A 15,591-nucleotide genomic window follows, 5' to 3' on the forward strand; every position below is an offset into this window, starting at 1 on the left:
CATGAATGTTACGGGCGCATTGGTTAACCCAAAGGGCATCACCAAAAACTCGTAGTGTCCAAACCGTGTTCGGAATGCAGTCTTAGGTAATGCTATGTCAATATGTGTATCCTCTCCAAAAACTGAGCCAAATACTTCAAGGGCTTGAATGGAATGAAGGCACGCAACAGGCTTTTGACAATATCAAGGAGGTTTGTGTGATTTAGCAGTATTGAGTCCTCGTGACTTGATATCCATTTTCTATGTATCTATTAGTGTGGGATTATTAGCTTTGGGTGGTCCCTCTTGCAAAAGAAGGGTAGAAACTTCAAGCCAGTCTATTCTAAGAGCATTATGAAGAATGTAAGTGAGTTCTCCTACATGAAGATAGAACAATGGTTACTTGCATTGATTCTTGCTTGTCGCAGGTTCAAGACATATATATGGCCATAAACATTCTATGTGCTAACCACATAAAATATTTTTCCGGATGTACTACAACATTTGAAGCCTAGCAAGTGCATCTTAAAGTGGACTATGGAGCAATAAGAGTATGAGTTTGACCTCAAAGTTGATCATTCCATTAAATCTCACCTTGTGGACATAGTGGTACACTAAGGAGGGGAGGTACCATCTTACTCAAGAGTTGACAAGGACAATCATGAAGAGGAAGTGTATATTGATGATGGGTATATGATGATGTTTGATGATGCTATGGGAAATCTTTTCATAAGGCATGTGGTGGGGTGATCTTAAGAATCCAAAAGGCGATGTAATCTTTTCTAGATCCTATGATCTTGATGAATTTGAAAGAAATATGTTCCTTGGATTGAAGCAATGCACTCGGTTTGGATTGAGGAGAGTCGTGTAAAAGGGGACGCATTTCCATTCATGAATCAGTTGCTTTGTTTGTGGAAAGTAAAGAAAGACAACTTAATAAAGAAATGGTTTTGTGGTATCTAGAAGTTGTTGCATGAGTTTGAGCAGATACAATTTAAGCATATGTTTCTTGTAAGCAAAATAAAGAAGTTGATGAGTTGGCTAGGAAATAGTTGGATATTTTGGTAGCTCTTGTAAGGGTCAAAGAAGCCTTGCATGCAGGGAGGGAATCACTACAAGATGTGAAAGTATTTCTTGGTAAAGGCAGGCCAATGTCCAGAGGAAACGTCAAAGATTCAGTGTAAGAGAATAGTAACAAAGGCAAGAAACTACACAATGGTAGGTGAGGATCTCATGTTTTATGGTAGAGATATCATTCTAAGGAAAGTGCATCATAGGTTTGATTTTGAAACATTGCTATGATACTACCCAAAGTGCAATGGACTTGTTGAAAATTGCAATGGTCAAATTGTACAAATGTTATCAAAGTATGCTGGAAATCATCTTAAAGAGTGGGACCTAGACTTGGAAAAGTGTTTCTGGGCTTATAGAACTGTGTAGAAAGTGTCTACACCGTTTACAGCACATGAGCTTGTTTATAGAAAGAGAGCTTGCAAATCTTAAGATTTTGTAAGTGGGGTTACACTAAATCGAGGTGAGGCATAGTGCTTTCTCCTAAAAACTTCGAAAACTTGCATATGAGAAATTTTAGGGGCAACTTGATTATATGTGAAGGCTTTTACACTCAATTTCTCTATACTATGTAGGTTTCCTCAACTTCAAATCTATAATTTAGAGATAAATTCCAAAATTTTCAAGTGGGATTACACTAAATTGAGGATTTTTCAAGCATTTGGCTATGTAATACCTTTTTTCAAACATTTTAGAGGAAAATTTACTATATTTAAAGGTTTTTGCACTAAAATTCTTTGCACTTTGTAGATTCTCTAAACCTTAATTTATGTTCTCTAACCTTTGTAGTTTTTTCTAATGCTCTTAAGAGTTTGATTTGAATTAATACAAAAAGAATACATGCAAACCTTGGCATATCCTTTGCACAGGGATCTCCAACCAATACAACATATGCACCATGTGACCCAAAACATACCCGAACATTTTTGCAAGTACACTATATTTCTATCAAGGACCTATCTTCTTCTTCTCGGCAAGCCGCTTCCTCTTGCTTGGTAAAAACCATTCGCAATTAGAGATAAATCTCAAAAAAAAAAAAAGGGATTATACTAAACCTAAGTTTTTTCCTCCAATCGTTGTGGGTGTCCTAACATTCATATTAAATCTTGCGAGTATGTGGCCCTTCCTATGGATGGAGACAGAGAGAAAGAGGGAGCCTTTTCTTGGCACCCAATCCACTCTCTTTCTTTCTTTGCCTTGGTCTCCTCCCCCCCCTCCCTTCCAAGCGCTTTCCTTATGTCACGTGGCAAGGGCCTCCAAGGTGCATTAGATATAGTTGCGAAAATTGGTAGGTGGGATTATACTAAACCTAGGTTTTCCTTGAGCACTGGCCCTACACAATAGATTTTTGCTATTATTCAATAGTCCATTATCTATACTCTTTATAATGGAGTTTGACAAATTAGAGGAAGGAGAGGGCCTCCACGTGTTGTTTTTTGATTGATTTACATGGCATGTTGGATCAGCACCAAAATTGAGTTGTTGAGTCCCTATGGGGTCGTCCTTCTTTACCGTAGACACATTAAAGAGCCTTTGAAAATTGAGTGAAGTAGTTCAGACTCTATACGATTCCATCCTTTTCCAGTGACTTGCAATAGTCAAAATTTTACATCTGACAACATGTTGTCAGTGTGTGTGTGTGTGTGTGTGTGTGTGTGCGTGCGCACTTGTGCGTGTGCGTGCATGCGTGCGTATGTGTGTGTGTGTGTGTGTGAGAGAGAGAGAGAGAGAGAGAGAGAGAGAGAGAGAGAGAGAGAGAGAGAGAGAGAGCACGTAGACTCTGCAAATCACCTTCTTCGGACAATGTGCATACTATAGTAGTCAAAATTGTGTGTGTGTGTGTGTGTGTGAGAGAGAGAGTGAGAGAGAGAGAGCTCTGCCACTAGCAAGTGGACAGAGAAAGAGAAAGAGTGAGGTGGGTCACCGGGACCAAGACCAAGACCTTGATAAGGATAGCTACTAATGATCATGTAGAGACAAACAGGGGACAAGCATTGTCCATTGGTGGGGAGTGCTTGGTAGTGAAGATGGGTGCTCAAGGCAATAGGTGTGCATGGGTTGCTTGAGCCACTAAGATTTTGGTTTAGTAGCAAGAGAGTAAAGAGCTAATGGCTTAGGTGGGAGCAATTGTAGCCACAACTCAGACAAAATCTATGCGTGTGTGTGTGTGTGTGTGTGTGTGTGAGAGAGAGAGAGAGAGAGAGAGAGAGAGAGAGAGAGAGAGAGAGAGAGAGAGAGAGAGAGAGATAGGAGCCCATTCCATTGTCCAAACTTAGGGAATGCATTCTTCTCCATGCTCTCCTTCACCCCTCCTTCAACAACAATGGCACTTCCGTGTACATTGGAGCATTGTGGGGGCTGACATTGTCAAGAATTTTTTGGATGATCATTAAGTCACTAAGTCAAGCCAAAAATCTTTCCCTCTAGCCTCATGTATATATGTGTACAAAGCCCTGCAAGTTTTGGAAGTGGCACCTGTAAAAGTTCATTACAAAGGTGTGATTTTACCAAGATTGGATGCTCAAGTTTTGGGTTGTTCGAGTCCCCAAAACATGGTTTTTAATAAGTATTTTCAGCAATGCTTTATAGCTCGTGAATCGGACTTGTACATCATGAGTTGTGAGAATCCAAAGCAGGCGGTCTCAACTTAGAAGGTGATTGCAGGTGCATGCGACAAGGGAAACTGGGCCAACATGGGGGTCTAAGATTAGAAATGCTGAATTTTTACATTTCTGGAGATAACTGAGGTGATGGGCTTCGAGCCGTGTGTTACCGTGTGTCATTCGGTGACTGGACTAGCAAGTTATGCCTCGGGGAAAATTTTCTGAGAAGTCCTCTTATGCTTTGGGAGAAAGCTGGAATGTTTTGGGCTTGGGAGGAATGAGGAGGAGGTTACCATGTGGTGAGGAGATTATCCCACATGAGAAGAGGAAAAGGAAAAGTGGGAGGGAAAGGGAAAGTGGGGGGTATATAGGGCACATTGGGTGCCCACTATAGGTGTATCGAAGGGAAAGGAGCTCTCTCAAGGCTTGGCTATGGGGGCTTATGGGCTCATGGGGAGGGAAATGGCACATTTTGGGAGTTCACACTACCTGGACAGGCGTTTGGTCACTTATTTTGGTCCCCGAACACTTGCCCCGGCCCACTTCATTCCTTGGTCAAAGGGTCACCGACAGCTCATTTTTTGCCCAAAAAAGTCCTAAAAGAAGCCAATTAAAAGATGCCTGAGGAGAGAACCTTAATGGCTAAGAAGAGAGAGAAAAATATTGGGGATAAAAGATAAGAAATCTCCCATTTTAATAGCTGCAATACCTACACAACTTCCAGAGAGCTGATTGTTTAGCAAGAAAGAGTGCACCCCCGACTTGAGCAGCCATAACTCTTTCATCCTTCATCTGTTGTTTGTCTACATATATTCTACGGACATCTCCACGAGACAAGCTTTGTCATGATGTCCCTTGTTTCTCCTAATTTTGTGTGTGTTCCATGCTTGAAGGGTATTTCATAAATCTCTACAGGTATTTACCACAGGTGTTTTCAGCCGTGCAATAGTTCTTCCTTCCGATGGTGTGGCTCGTGCAAGGCTATAGAGGCATTCGTTTTCCTAATCATTTGCATGCTAACATTGTTTTCGTGCCCCCACGGAGGAGAAATTTCTCCTATGCTCCAATTCCTGTGAAATATATCTATTATGTAGGCAAAGAATGTAAAGGGGATGTGGGTCCTTATGGACAACCGCCTATGTATGTGAAAATTGTGGACAGCACTTGAGGTGATCGTATAATTGGATTGCAGTCTTTGGAGGGTCGTGAGGTTTTGTGAAGCCAAGCATTGGGGACCGGGTTACCCAGTGTGAGGTGGATTAGGTACTGGAGCGATCCATCCGCATCAATTGAGCTTTCGGCGTCACATGTAAGTGTTTTTGTGGCAATCAAACATGGCAGACGAGTTCCCACAGTTTCATGGATTGCCTAATGAGAATGTAGAGGTTTTTAATCGAAAAGTTGGAAGTCAATTTCTTACTACGAAATATGCTAGATCAAGCTATATTGTTGCAGGCTGCTGCAATACAGTTTACAGGATGAGATAAAAGTTTGGTTACACAATCATGAAGAGTTGGTATAGGCACAAACTCCAGGGGTAGTTTTAGGTTACAATCATGTGAAGCAAGATTTCTTGGCACAGTACAGATCCATTGAAGTACCTAATAAAATTTGGCATGAAATTTTGGGGTACACGCAAAAGGGTAATCAGAGTGTTGATGATTTTGTCATGCAATATACCCGTTTATGGGATAAATGGGCCCGATCTTTGGGAAATGAAATCCCTACATCCATGTTAAAATGGACCGTTTTGTGGAAAACTTAAAAGAAAACGTGAAGGTCAAAGTTGAGTTGAAAAGGCCCGCCACCCTCAAGGAGACAGTCATTATTGCTCGGGAGAAAGAATGGAAGGCTCAAAGACTTAATGAGTATGGAAAAGCGGTCCCTATGCAAAATAATGGTGTCCAAAAGGAGGAAAACCAGGCAGAGGGTGGAGGCCAACCTGTTAAAAGGGCTACTAATACTGAACACAGTTACAACAAAATATGCAAGACATGATGACCATGATGCAAGAATTGTGACTTAGTGTTCTTGGAGGTGGAGGCGATCGTGGTCGTGGACGTGGTAGAGCAATGGCTCAAGCATGTGAAGCTCATCCTAATGCTAATGAGGGTTGTGGACAAGGCATCTTTGAGCCGCAGAGGAGGTTCATTCCTACTTGTTATAATTGTGGCGAACTTGGTCATATTAGCACTTATTGTTCAAAGCCAACAAGGATGGGAGGTGATGTGTTCCCACTCCCCCAGCATATTCCTAATAGGGATAATTATTATGCATTGGATATACGGGGAGATCATGGTACTGAACAGGAAAATCAAGCCTCAACCTCTTGGTGGTCATGTGGGTATTGTGTTGGTAGAAAAGAAAGAAGCAGATGTGCTGTCCGTGGGAAAAAGAGAAAGGGAAGGCTATGTTGTGCCAGGTCCTAGCAAAAAGAAAGGGAAAGAGAAAGAGGGTGAAGATACGAAAGCCAAGAGGAAGAGAAGACCTCGTAGACAGTTTGAAGTAATAGATGTACCTTTGAGAGAAGTCCAAATAGCTTACTGTTTGAAGAAAGACCTGATTGGAAGGAAAGTAGATTGTACTTTTGGACAATGCATGAATATGGTGCCCAAACTCAAGAGGCAGTGGAAGTCATTAGTAAATCCAGAGAAAGAGACGAAGCATGGACAAGTCAGACTGTTGGCTGTGAAAGAGTTACCCGACATTTGTCCTGTGGTGAACGCTTGGTAGAAAGGTGTGAGGATGGGAGAGACCTACATTGATGGAGGTGCTCAAGTTTGTGTGATCACACAGTCATGTGTCCAGAGACTGGGCCTCATTACATGCAGAAGCTCAGGGTTTCGGATTTGACTAGCAAACCATGCCAAAGTGACGTGTTTGGGGATGATTAAGAATTTGAAAGTTGAAGTCTTTAACGTGCAGGTTATAGTAAAATTTCATGTTATGCCAGCTGGCCTGGGAGCTTTTCCTCTCATTTTGGGATGACCTTGGTTGAGAGCTGTTGGTGCTGTGCAAGATTGGGGCAAGGGCACAATCTGTGTGTATGGCAGGCCTGGGTGAAAAAAGGGTGTTTGATATGACTACCAAGCAACCTATGGCACTAGAAGATGTGAGTGAGAATGATGACTCTGAAGTTAGCAGTGAAGACAGTTGTGAAGATTCAAAAAGTAGCTTTGCTTTGAGTTCCAGTGATGAGGGTGAAGTGTCGTTCTTGTTGTTGGATGAGGAGAAAAGGGAAGTGGGTGAAATGTTACAAGTGTCAGGGAATATAAATGCTTCAAGCCGTTTAGAGCAACTTGAAGAGTTGATGCAACCTAAACAAGAATTTGCCAGTGAAGAGAGAGTTGATTCAAAATATGTTGTGTACTGATCTGACGCAAGGAGAAAGAAGGGAGTACTTAAAAATGTTAGACAAGTTTTCATATCTTTTCATCACTTCATATCAGGAAATAAGGGGTTTTGTTGGGGATCGTGTGAAGATTGAGCTAGTTGAAGGGGCAAAGCCAATACGACAGAAATTAAGAAGGATGGGTAAGGAGAAAATGATTGCTTTAAAGCAAGAAGTGGACAAACATTTAGATGCATGGTTCATTGTGCCAATTGATAATGTTGAATGGGTGAGCCCTGTAGTAGTCACTCCAAAGAAAGATGGGCGTTGGAGAGTTTGTGTTGATTACAAGCCATTAAATGCAGTGACCAAGAAAGATCATTATCCTTTGCCTTTCATTGATCAACTTTTAGATGTAGTGGCTGGCTTTGAAAGATACAGTGTCTGTGATAGATATTTAGGATATTTTCAGCTTATCCTTGCTCCTGAAGACCAGAAAAAGACTACTTTTATCATGTCATGGGGTTGTTTCTGCTTTTGCTGCCTTCCTTTTGGGTTGACAAATGGACATGGAGCTTTTGAAAGAAAAGTAGATTGGATCCTTACCCCGTTTCTTGGGAAGTTTGTCAAAGAATTCATAGATAATTTCTGTGTATACAGTTCAAGGAAAGAACATGTTCAAAAGCTTGAAATGACTTTTGCAAGGTATGATGAATGCGGGGGTCAGTTAAACCCTAAAAAATGTCATTTGCCGTAGTCAAGGGTGAAGCTTCTTAGACATGTGATTTCAGAAAATGGAATTGAAGCAGATCCAAAGAAAATCGAGGCTTTGTTGTTATTGTCATCTCCAAAAGATACCAGACAGCTGGTTACCTTCATACAGAAGGTTAAACATATGTCTTGTTTCATACCTTTGGCATCACAACTATTGTATCGATTGGAGCAAGCAGTTAAGAATGATCCCTTGGAGTGGTCTTGTGACTGTTACGATGTTTTTGACAGAGTCAAAGAGGTTTTGAGTACGTTGCCCATTATGCAAGCTCGTGATTGGGAAAAGGAGTTTTACGTTAACCCATCAGTAGGAGATGATGCCATTGGGGCCATGTTATTACAAAAGAGGAAGGAATCTCAATATATGAAGCCTATTCATTATGCTAGCAGAGTGAAGACTCCTCATGAAAGAGATTTCTCTGAAATTGAATTGGTGATGATCAGTATGGTTTATGCTTGCAAACAATTCAAACACTACTTGCTGCAAAAGTCATTCACCTTCCTCACCAGTTATTCATTGCTTCCCCAGCTGTTCAATAATTCAAATATATCAAAAACAGTGATGAGATGGGTTATTTAACTTCAGGAGTTTCAGTTCACCTTTTTGGTGGAAGAGAGTACTCGAGCTACCTTGGCAGATTTACTTACTTATAAAGACACTTCGGTTTTGGTTAAAGAAGAGGTGGTGCGAAGAAGAAAGTCGAGACTCTTTCCATTTATGATGCTTCACTGTTATACTTTGATGGTTCTTGTCGAAGAAGTCATAATGTTGCTTCAGGAGGCATTGTTATTTATGATGCACAAGGGAATCTTATAAGAAAGCAAGGGTTGGAACTTGATACAAAAAGTGACAATGAAGCAGAGTACATGGCTCTTGAAGGTGGCTTGAACATTTGCTTACAGTTGGGAATAAGATGCCTTGTTGGTCATGAAGCAAGTAATGGGAGTATGGAAGAATAAGAATCCTAAACTGAATAATTTATGCTTCAAGATGAAATCATTGCTCTAAAAGTTCGAAGCGTGGAGTTTGCAGCATATTGAGAGGTCTCAAAACGAAGAATCTCATGATGCTACCCAAGAAATGATCACTTGTGTGTTTGTACTGAAGGCAAATGTCCCTTTATATCATGGAAGGGAAGTGTTATCAAAGGAGATGGATTTTCTGTTGAACAAGTGTCCTACCTGAAGGTTTACCATCTTCCAAAAAGTATGCATTTATAAGAAAAGCCAGGAAATACAAAGTGCTTGATGATGTACTCTACATGAAAGGAAGTAATTTAGTTTTGTGTCGTGTGCCTTGGAAAGAGAAAATCTACAAGATTTTGGAAGAAAATCATGAGGGATCTTGTGGAAGCCATTTTGCCATGAAGATCGTGTTGCATAAAATTTTGCAAGAAGGCTATGTATGGCAAAGAATTCAGCAGGATGTTAATCATCAGTGCCAGTCGTGTTTACCTTGCCAGAAGATGGGAAAGAGAATTTTGAAGCCCGAATTGCGACAAAAAATTCTAGCTTTTGATGTGTTTGAAAAATGGGGTCTTGATGCTATTGGACCCTTACCTATGACTAGCAAAAGAAATGCTTACATTTTGACATCAGTGGATTATTTGTCACGATGGACAAAAACCAAGGCTGTCAAATAGATTACCAGTAAGGAGATGGGGAAATTTGTTTATGAGCATATATGTTGCAAATTTGGTGTGCCCCTAGAGTTACTTTCTGATAGAGGACCAGGATTTAGAGGAAAGCTGTTTGATTTCTTATGTGAGAAGCTCAATATACAGCATAGGTACAATTCTCCTTATTATCCATAATGCAACGGTCTCAATGAGAGGTTCAATGGAGAGTTGGTAAAGATCTTGACAAAGATGACCCAGACACATGGAAAGACTTGGGATTCAGAGTTTCCTTGTGCATTATGGGCCTACACAACTGCTATCAAAACAAGCACATGATTTTCTCCTTACCACTTGGTTTATGGCAATGAGTCTTTATTGCCAATTGAAGTGGAGATTCCTGCACTCAAGTTGTTGTCATTGGGAGATGGAGAAAACAAATGCTTGGTAGAAAAGATTATTGGATTTACAATGTTTGCAATTGGACAGAGTTTTAGCTTTGAGCTACTATCAAGAAGTGTCAAAGAAGGCTCAGCTAAAAGCCAATGCATGCGTGGAGGATAAGAAAATTGAAAAGGGTGATTTGGTGTTGTGATATAATAGTAAGTTGGACAATATTTTTCAGAAGAAGTTTCAAATCAAATGGGAAGGTCCTTTTACTGTTGTGAACAAATTTGATAATGGCACATACCGGTTGGCTGATTTGAGTGGTGCACAGCATAAATATCGCGTTAATGGTTATAGATTAAAGAAATACTTGGCACGTTTGATGACAATTGTGACAAATGACATGCTATCGATAGAGGAAGACAATGTGGAGACATTTGAGAATGTAAATGAGGTTTCTGGGAATGAGCTGCAACAGTTGTTCACCCTAGAAACCTTTGCTTGTCATGAATAATCAAGCAGGCAAGGGAGGGTTGGCAAGCTATGTCAGGCATTTTTTGGATGAGCATAAAGTCACTAAGTCATGCCAAAAAGCTTGCGCACTAGTCTCATGTATTTATGTGTACATAGCCCTACAAGTTTTGGAAGTGGCCCTGTAAAAATTCATGTACAAAGGCATGATTTTGCCAAGCTTGGGTGCTGATGTTTTGGGTTGTTCGAGTCCCAAAACATGGTTTTTGATAAGTATTTTCAGCCGTGCTTTATAACTCGTGAATCGGACTTGTACATCATGAGTTATGAGCATCCAAAGGGGCGGTCTCAAGTTAGAAGGTGATTGCAGGTGCATGCGACAAGGACAACTAGGCCAACATGGGGGTCTAAGATTAGAAATGTTGAAGTTTTACATTTCTGGAGATAGCCGAGGTGATGGGCGTCGAGCCGTGTGCTACGGTGCGTCATTCGGTGATCGGTAATGCTTCGGGGAAAATTGTCCGAGAAGTCCTCTTATGCTTTGGGAGAAAGCTGGAATGTTTTGGGCTTGGGAGGAATGAGGAGGAGGTTGCCATGTGGTGGGGAGATTATCCCACATGAGAAGAGGAAAAGGGAAAGTGGAAGGTATATAAGGCACATTGCGTGCCCACTATAGGTGTATCAAAGGAAAAGGAGCTCTCTCAAGGTTCGGCTATGGGGGCTCGTCGGCTCATGGGGAATAAGATGGCGCATTTTGGGAGTTCACATTGCGGGGACAGGCATCTGGTCACTTATTTTGGTCCTCAACCACTTGCCCTCACCCCATTCCTTGGTCAAAGGGTCAACGATAGCTCATTTTTTGCCCCAAAAAGGCCTAAAAGAAGCCAATTAAAAGATGCCTGAGGAGAGAACCTTGTCGGCTAAGAAGAGAGAGAAAACTCTTGGGGATAAAAGATAAGAAAGCCCCCATTTTGTTTCTCCTAATTTCGAGTGTGTTTCATAAATCTCTACAGGTGTTTACCACAGGTGTTTCCGGCCATGCAATAGTTCTTCCTTCCAATGGTGTAGCTCGTGCAAGGCTATAGAGGCATTCGTTTTCTTGCTCGTTGGCACGCTAACAACGTATTGAGAGACATTTATCTGTAGGTTATGATGATGATGATGTAATTGAAGCAACAAGTTACAATGGGTCCTTTTCTTGCAATGGTGAATACAAAAAAACCCTAATTGGAGATGCAAATGCAAAGCATCTTAGCATTGGATGCATTTGGGCTTCTTCTATGGCTAGCAATGTTGTTTTAGCTTCTAAGAGCCATTGCCGCCGACTACTTTAGCTTCACATATTTGGAGAAGCTGTAGATGTTTTAAATCTATCCCAAGGCATGTGTGTGTGTGTGTGTGTGTGTGAGAGAGAGAGAGAGAGAGAGAGAGAGAGAGAGAGAGAGAGAGAGAACATAATTTTAAACAACATAGGAATAATCCAAAAAGGGACATTGGTGTGTGTGTGTGTGTGTCTATCTAGAGAGAGAGAGAGAGAGAGAGAGAGAGAGAGAGAGAGAGAGAGAAGAAGAAGAAGAGAGTTTTAACGTTGTAGGAAACTATCCCAAGAGACCTCAAAGAAGAGAGAGAGAGAGAGAGGCATTGTTATCTTCCTAGAGTGATTCCATGGACTACAATTTCATTCTCCTCACATGTAGACACGCAGATACATACATACATACACCTACCTATATATGACTTCGTGTGTGTGTGTGTGTGTGTGTGAGATTTATCTTCTCTCTCTCTCTCTCTCTCTCTCTCTCACAGCGATGCAGTGGAGGGACAAGTGAATGTGTCTCAACGTTTGCAAAAGGCCTATATATTTACTTGATTTCAAAATATTGCTAGATACTGAACCTTCGAGCTATACCTTGTTATTGTATGATGATTGATTTGAAAAGTTGGAAAGGAGCACACTGGCGTTTCAATTTTCTCGCCTAGTTTAATGTGAGCCATAGGCCTAACTAATCAGTGCTTTAATCTTTTCCGTGTAAGGTTGTCCGACAGTGGAGTGTCCAGGTCAGAATATGACCCCGGCCAACCGCTTGCGTCCAGTATCGGCCAGTTGGCGAAGTTTCAAATGGAGTATTATGAATTGCAATTACAAGCTGTTGCAGAAGTCGGGATGCCAATCGTACTGTCAGCGCTCCAACATCCTGCATCCCGTCTCTCACGCCTTGATCTCCGTTCCTGTGATGATGGTAGTATTCTCAGCAATAGTTTATTGCGGGCGCTGGCTGCAAATACATCGGTCACCGACTTGGGTGTGCCCATCCGCAGTGCCTCTCACTTGACGGATCTAATCCATGGAACGCCCACATTCTTCCAACGTCTCCTCATCCTCCGCCTCACAATCTTTACTATTACAGAAGAAGAGAAGAATAATATTGAGCTGATGCTGGCAGAAGTCCTCACGAGACCCAATTCTTGCGTCAGGTTTCTAGACCTGTCTGTAAGTCTTAAGTCTAGGCTGGTCCTGGGAAGGAGGTTCTGGCAAACATTACAGCTCAACAATGCTAGCAATAACAAAAACCTGCTCCAAGCCCTACGCCTCCAAAACGTTATCGTCCACGACATCGGCACCTTGCAGCTTGGTGGCGCAGGAGGCCTGGCCGACTACTTGCGCTCCCCCCATTGCTCCCTGCTTTGGCTGGACTGCAGGGACCCACCACCATTTGACGAGAGCCAAGAGTGGGAGCTGGCCGAGTCCATGGTCCACAACTTCTCTCTCTGCACATGCACAATGTTCCTCACATGGAAAAATCCTGCAGCAAAGGCCAAAGCCATGTCTGTCATCCGCCGAAATTCCCTCTACAAGTCTGGCAATCTCCTGCAGGAGCCACTGGTGAAGCCCTCTGTGGCCAAACTCTTTCTCTGTGGCCATGGAGAGGCTGGTAAATCAACACTTTGCCAAGCATTACTGTCACCCTCATCCATGGGCCCAGCATATTGTGGGTTGCTTCGCAAGCCAATTAGCCGGACATGAGGTATGGAGTTCCATCCACTTCGCTTCCAGCAAGGAAGATTCAAGCTCGTGATTTGTGATTTGGCTGGTCAAGAGGATTTCCACACCTTTCACCATTACTTCATGAATGCCAGCAACAAAGACCTCTTTGTAGTGGTGTGCAAGCTTGTGCATGAACAACACCACTCTCAGGAAGCGTTTGAACGCCAGCTTCGATACTGGCTGAAATATATCATCTCGCACAAAAGAGCTGGCAGTGGAGCGAGTATGTCTGCTCCAACTACAGTGCTCAAGCCCAAGGTGATGGTGGTGGTCAATTTCTTCTATGCTGCCTCTTCTGAAGACATGTCCAGTATTGCTCGCGACAAGGCCCATCTAATCATGACAGACTTCTCAAGGGAGCTTGATTTCAGTAGCAGCTCAGATCCGGCCGTGCATATGAGCAGCACTAGTGGAGGACATCGATTTGCCAATCTTTTTGATGTTGCTGTAAATAACATCGCCCAAGTGCAGGTAGTAAAGAGGAGATTAGGAGCCTTGCTTGAAGAACAGCTTGCAGAAAGTGGGCTCCTCATCCCCAAATTGTGCAGTGATATTGTAGAAACGGTGCTGCCATCACTCATGCACAGAAATTCGAGAGGAACATCATATTCAACTGCTCCACCCGACTTTTGAGACATGAGCTTACAAGAGACCATGCCTATCCACTTTTACCCTTACTTTGTGGATGCACACACAGGAAAGCTGGGTGCTTTGAAGGCTTTACTAGTGAAGAGAGCAAGGCTGCATTTCATGTGCGAATCACTGACTAGGGGGCCACATCAAGTGCAAGGTCAGAGGGGGAAGGAGGTGACAATTGAGACAAAAGAGTGGCTCACAAAAGCAGCGCGGGTGATGTTGCCAGCGTTTAAAGTGATATGCTGTCTGCTGAGAATTGCAGCCACAGTCTACATGCCGGCTGCCAATGTCTTCATACCTTCTCCGGACGCGTTGGAAGCATTAGGGGTCACTCATGATGGGCTTCAACATGTGATATTGCCCAAAGCTCTGGAGGCCTTGCTGAATGGAGTGCCCGACATTGATTGCAAGCAGCTGCTAACACAACAAGGGGCCATGCTGAGAGCAGGGGAGGTGAAGGAAGCCATCCAAGGTATTCTAAAGCATGAGAATATTGATATGCAATCAGATTTTGGCTTGTACCGAGTGTCCTTCGGCAATATTGTCAACAACAGTACTTCAGGTAAAGATGTGCATTGGGTGTGTGAAAAGCACATGTTAGGAGGCATTCCCTTGCAAATAATTGCCAATCCTTTCAAGTAGCTGGCACTCCGTAGATTGAGGCGTTATGAGGCTGTCAAAGAAGTAGCAACACATTGTCTCATTTCCATAAGATTTGTTGGCATGAGCCTTCAATAAGATCAACCGATCCAGACATGGATATTTTTTTTCAAGCTAAAGAATGAGCTCGAAACACTTCATTCTTCACATCTACCAACCTATTTGCATCTACTGTCACAGTCGCCGGTCTCTTTCTGCCACCAGCAACCGCCAACAGCCCGCCTGCCTCCAGAGCAACCGGCGGAGCTAAAGCCTTAACCTGAAAACTCAAGACTCTACCAACCTATTTTGCACTACAGACGTTGTGTAAATTTCTGCCCTTCAAATTTCACATTTGTACAAATTCCTGTCTAGACTTTCAAAGAAGTAAAAATTCCCACCTTTTAAACCCTCACATCAATAGTTTCAAAGTCAATGTGGATGGCCCTAAAAAACACTTCACTAAACTTAATTAGCGTAATTGTCCATGATGTGTGAGTTGAATGTGCTTGAATGTCTCTACCTATGGAAGGAATCTTACAGCATGCCTTGGAACTCTTGGGAGCAATTGTGGACAGTCTGCTATAGCTTGTCGATTAACGCAACATGGCAAGTTATGGATGGACTATTTATCTTATCTTGTAAGAGGGGCATTAACTAGACTTTTTGTTTTATATATAGGCCATTGTGACATGAAACTTGACCTTCTTTTGGGTAAAGTTTGGTTGGTAGTTACGTAGCTATATCAAACAATTCAAGAGTCGGGCATTGTTAAAAGCAGAAAAGCTTTACGTGTCTATCCCTTGTCAACATTATTGTACAAAACACGCTCTCACACTCTTAAGCCAAGAGACTTCAATTTGTTAATAGTTTTTATCTAAATAACTCTTGCGTTGATGCTATTGCATACCATTAGATGTGGAAAAGTTTGAGCTTGAGAGTATTGTATATACTCAAGTTGTGATATCATTGGGTTTGCAAGTCAACTATGGAGAAGTATACTATGCTGGTGGTGTCTGGCAATACTGATGCTCGTGTCTT

The 15,591-nt window shown here is 42.2% G+C and overlaps 1 pseudogene across 1 annotated transcript in view; it reads left to right on the forward strand.

Moving 5' to 3' along the window:
• Nucleotides 1-14,965, forward strand: part of LOC147452191 (uncharacterized) — a 35,573-nt pseudogene extending 20,608 nt beyond the window's left edge. The window contains exon 2 of the transcript XR_015188879.1: nt 12,264-14,965. The product of XR_015188879.1 is annotated as an uncharacterized LOC147452191 (transcript). The remainder of the gene's footprint in view (nt 1-12,263) is intronic.
• Nucleotides 14,966-15,591: the final 626 nt, after the last annotated feature.

This window comes from Adiantum capillus-veneris, chromosome 8, assembly GCF_014529385.1.
Source record: "Adiantum capillus-veneris isolate H3 chromosome 8, ASM1452938v2, whole genome shotgun sequence".
Lineage (NCBI taxonomy): Eukaryota > Viridiplantae > Streptophyta > Polypodiopsida > Polypodiales > Pteridaceae > Adiantum > Adiantum capillus-veneris.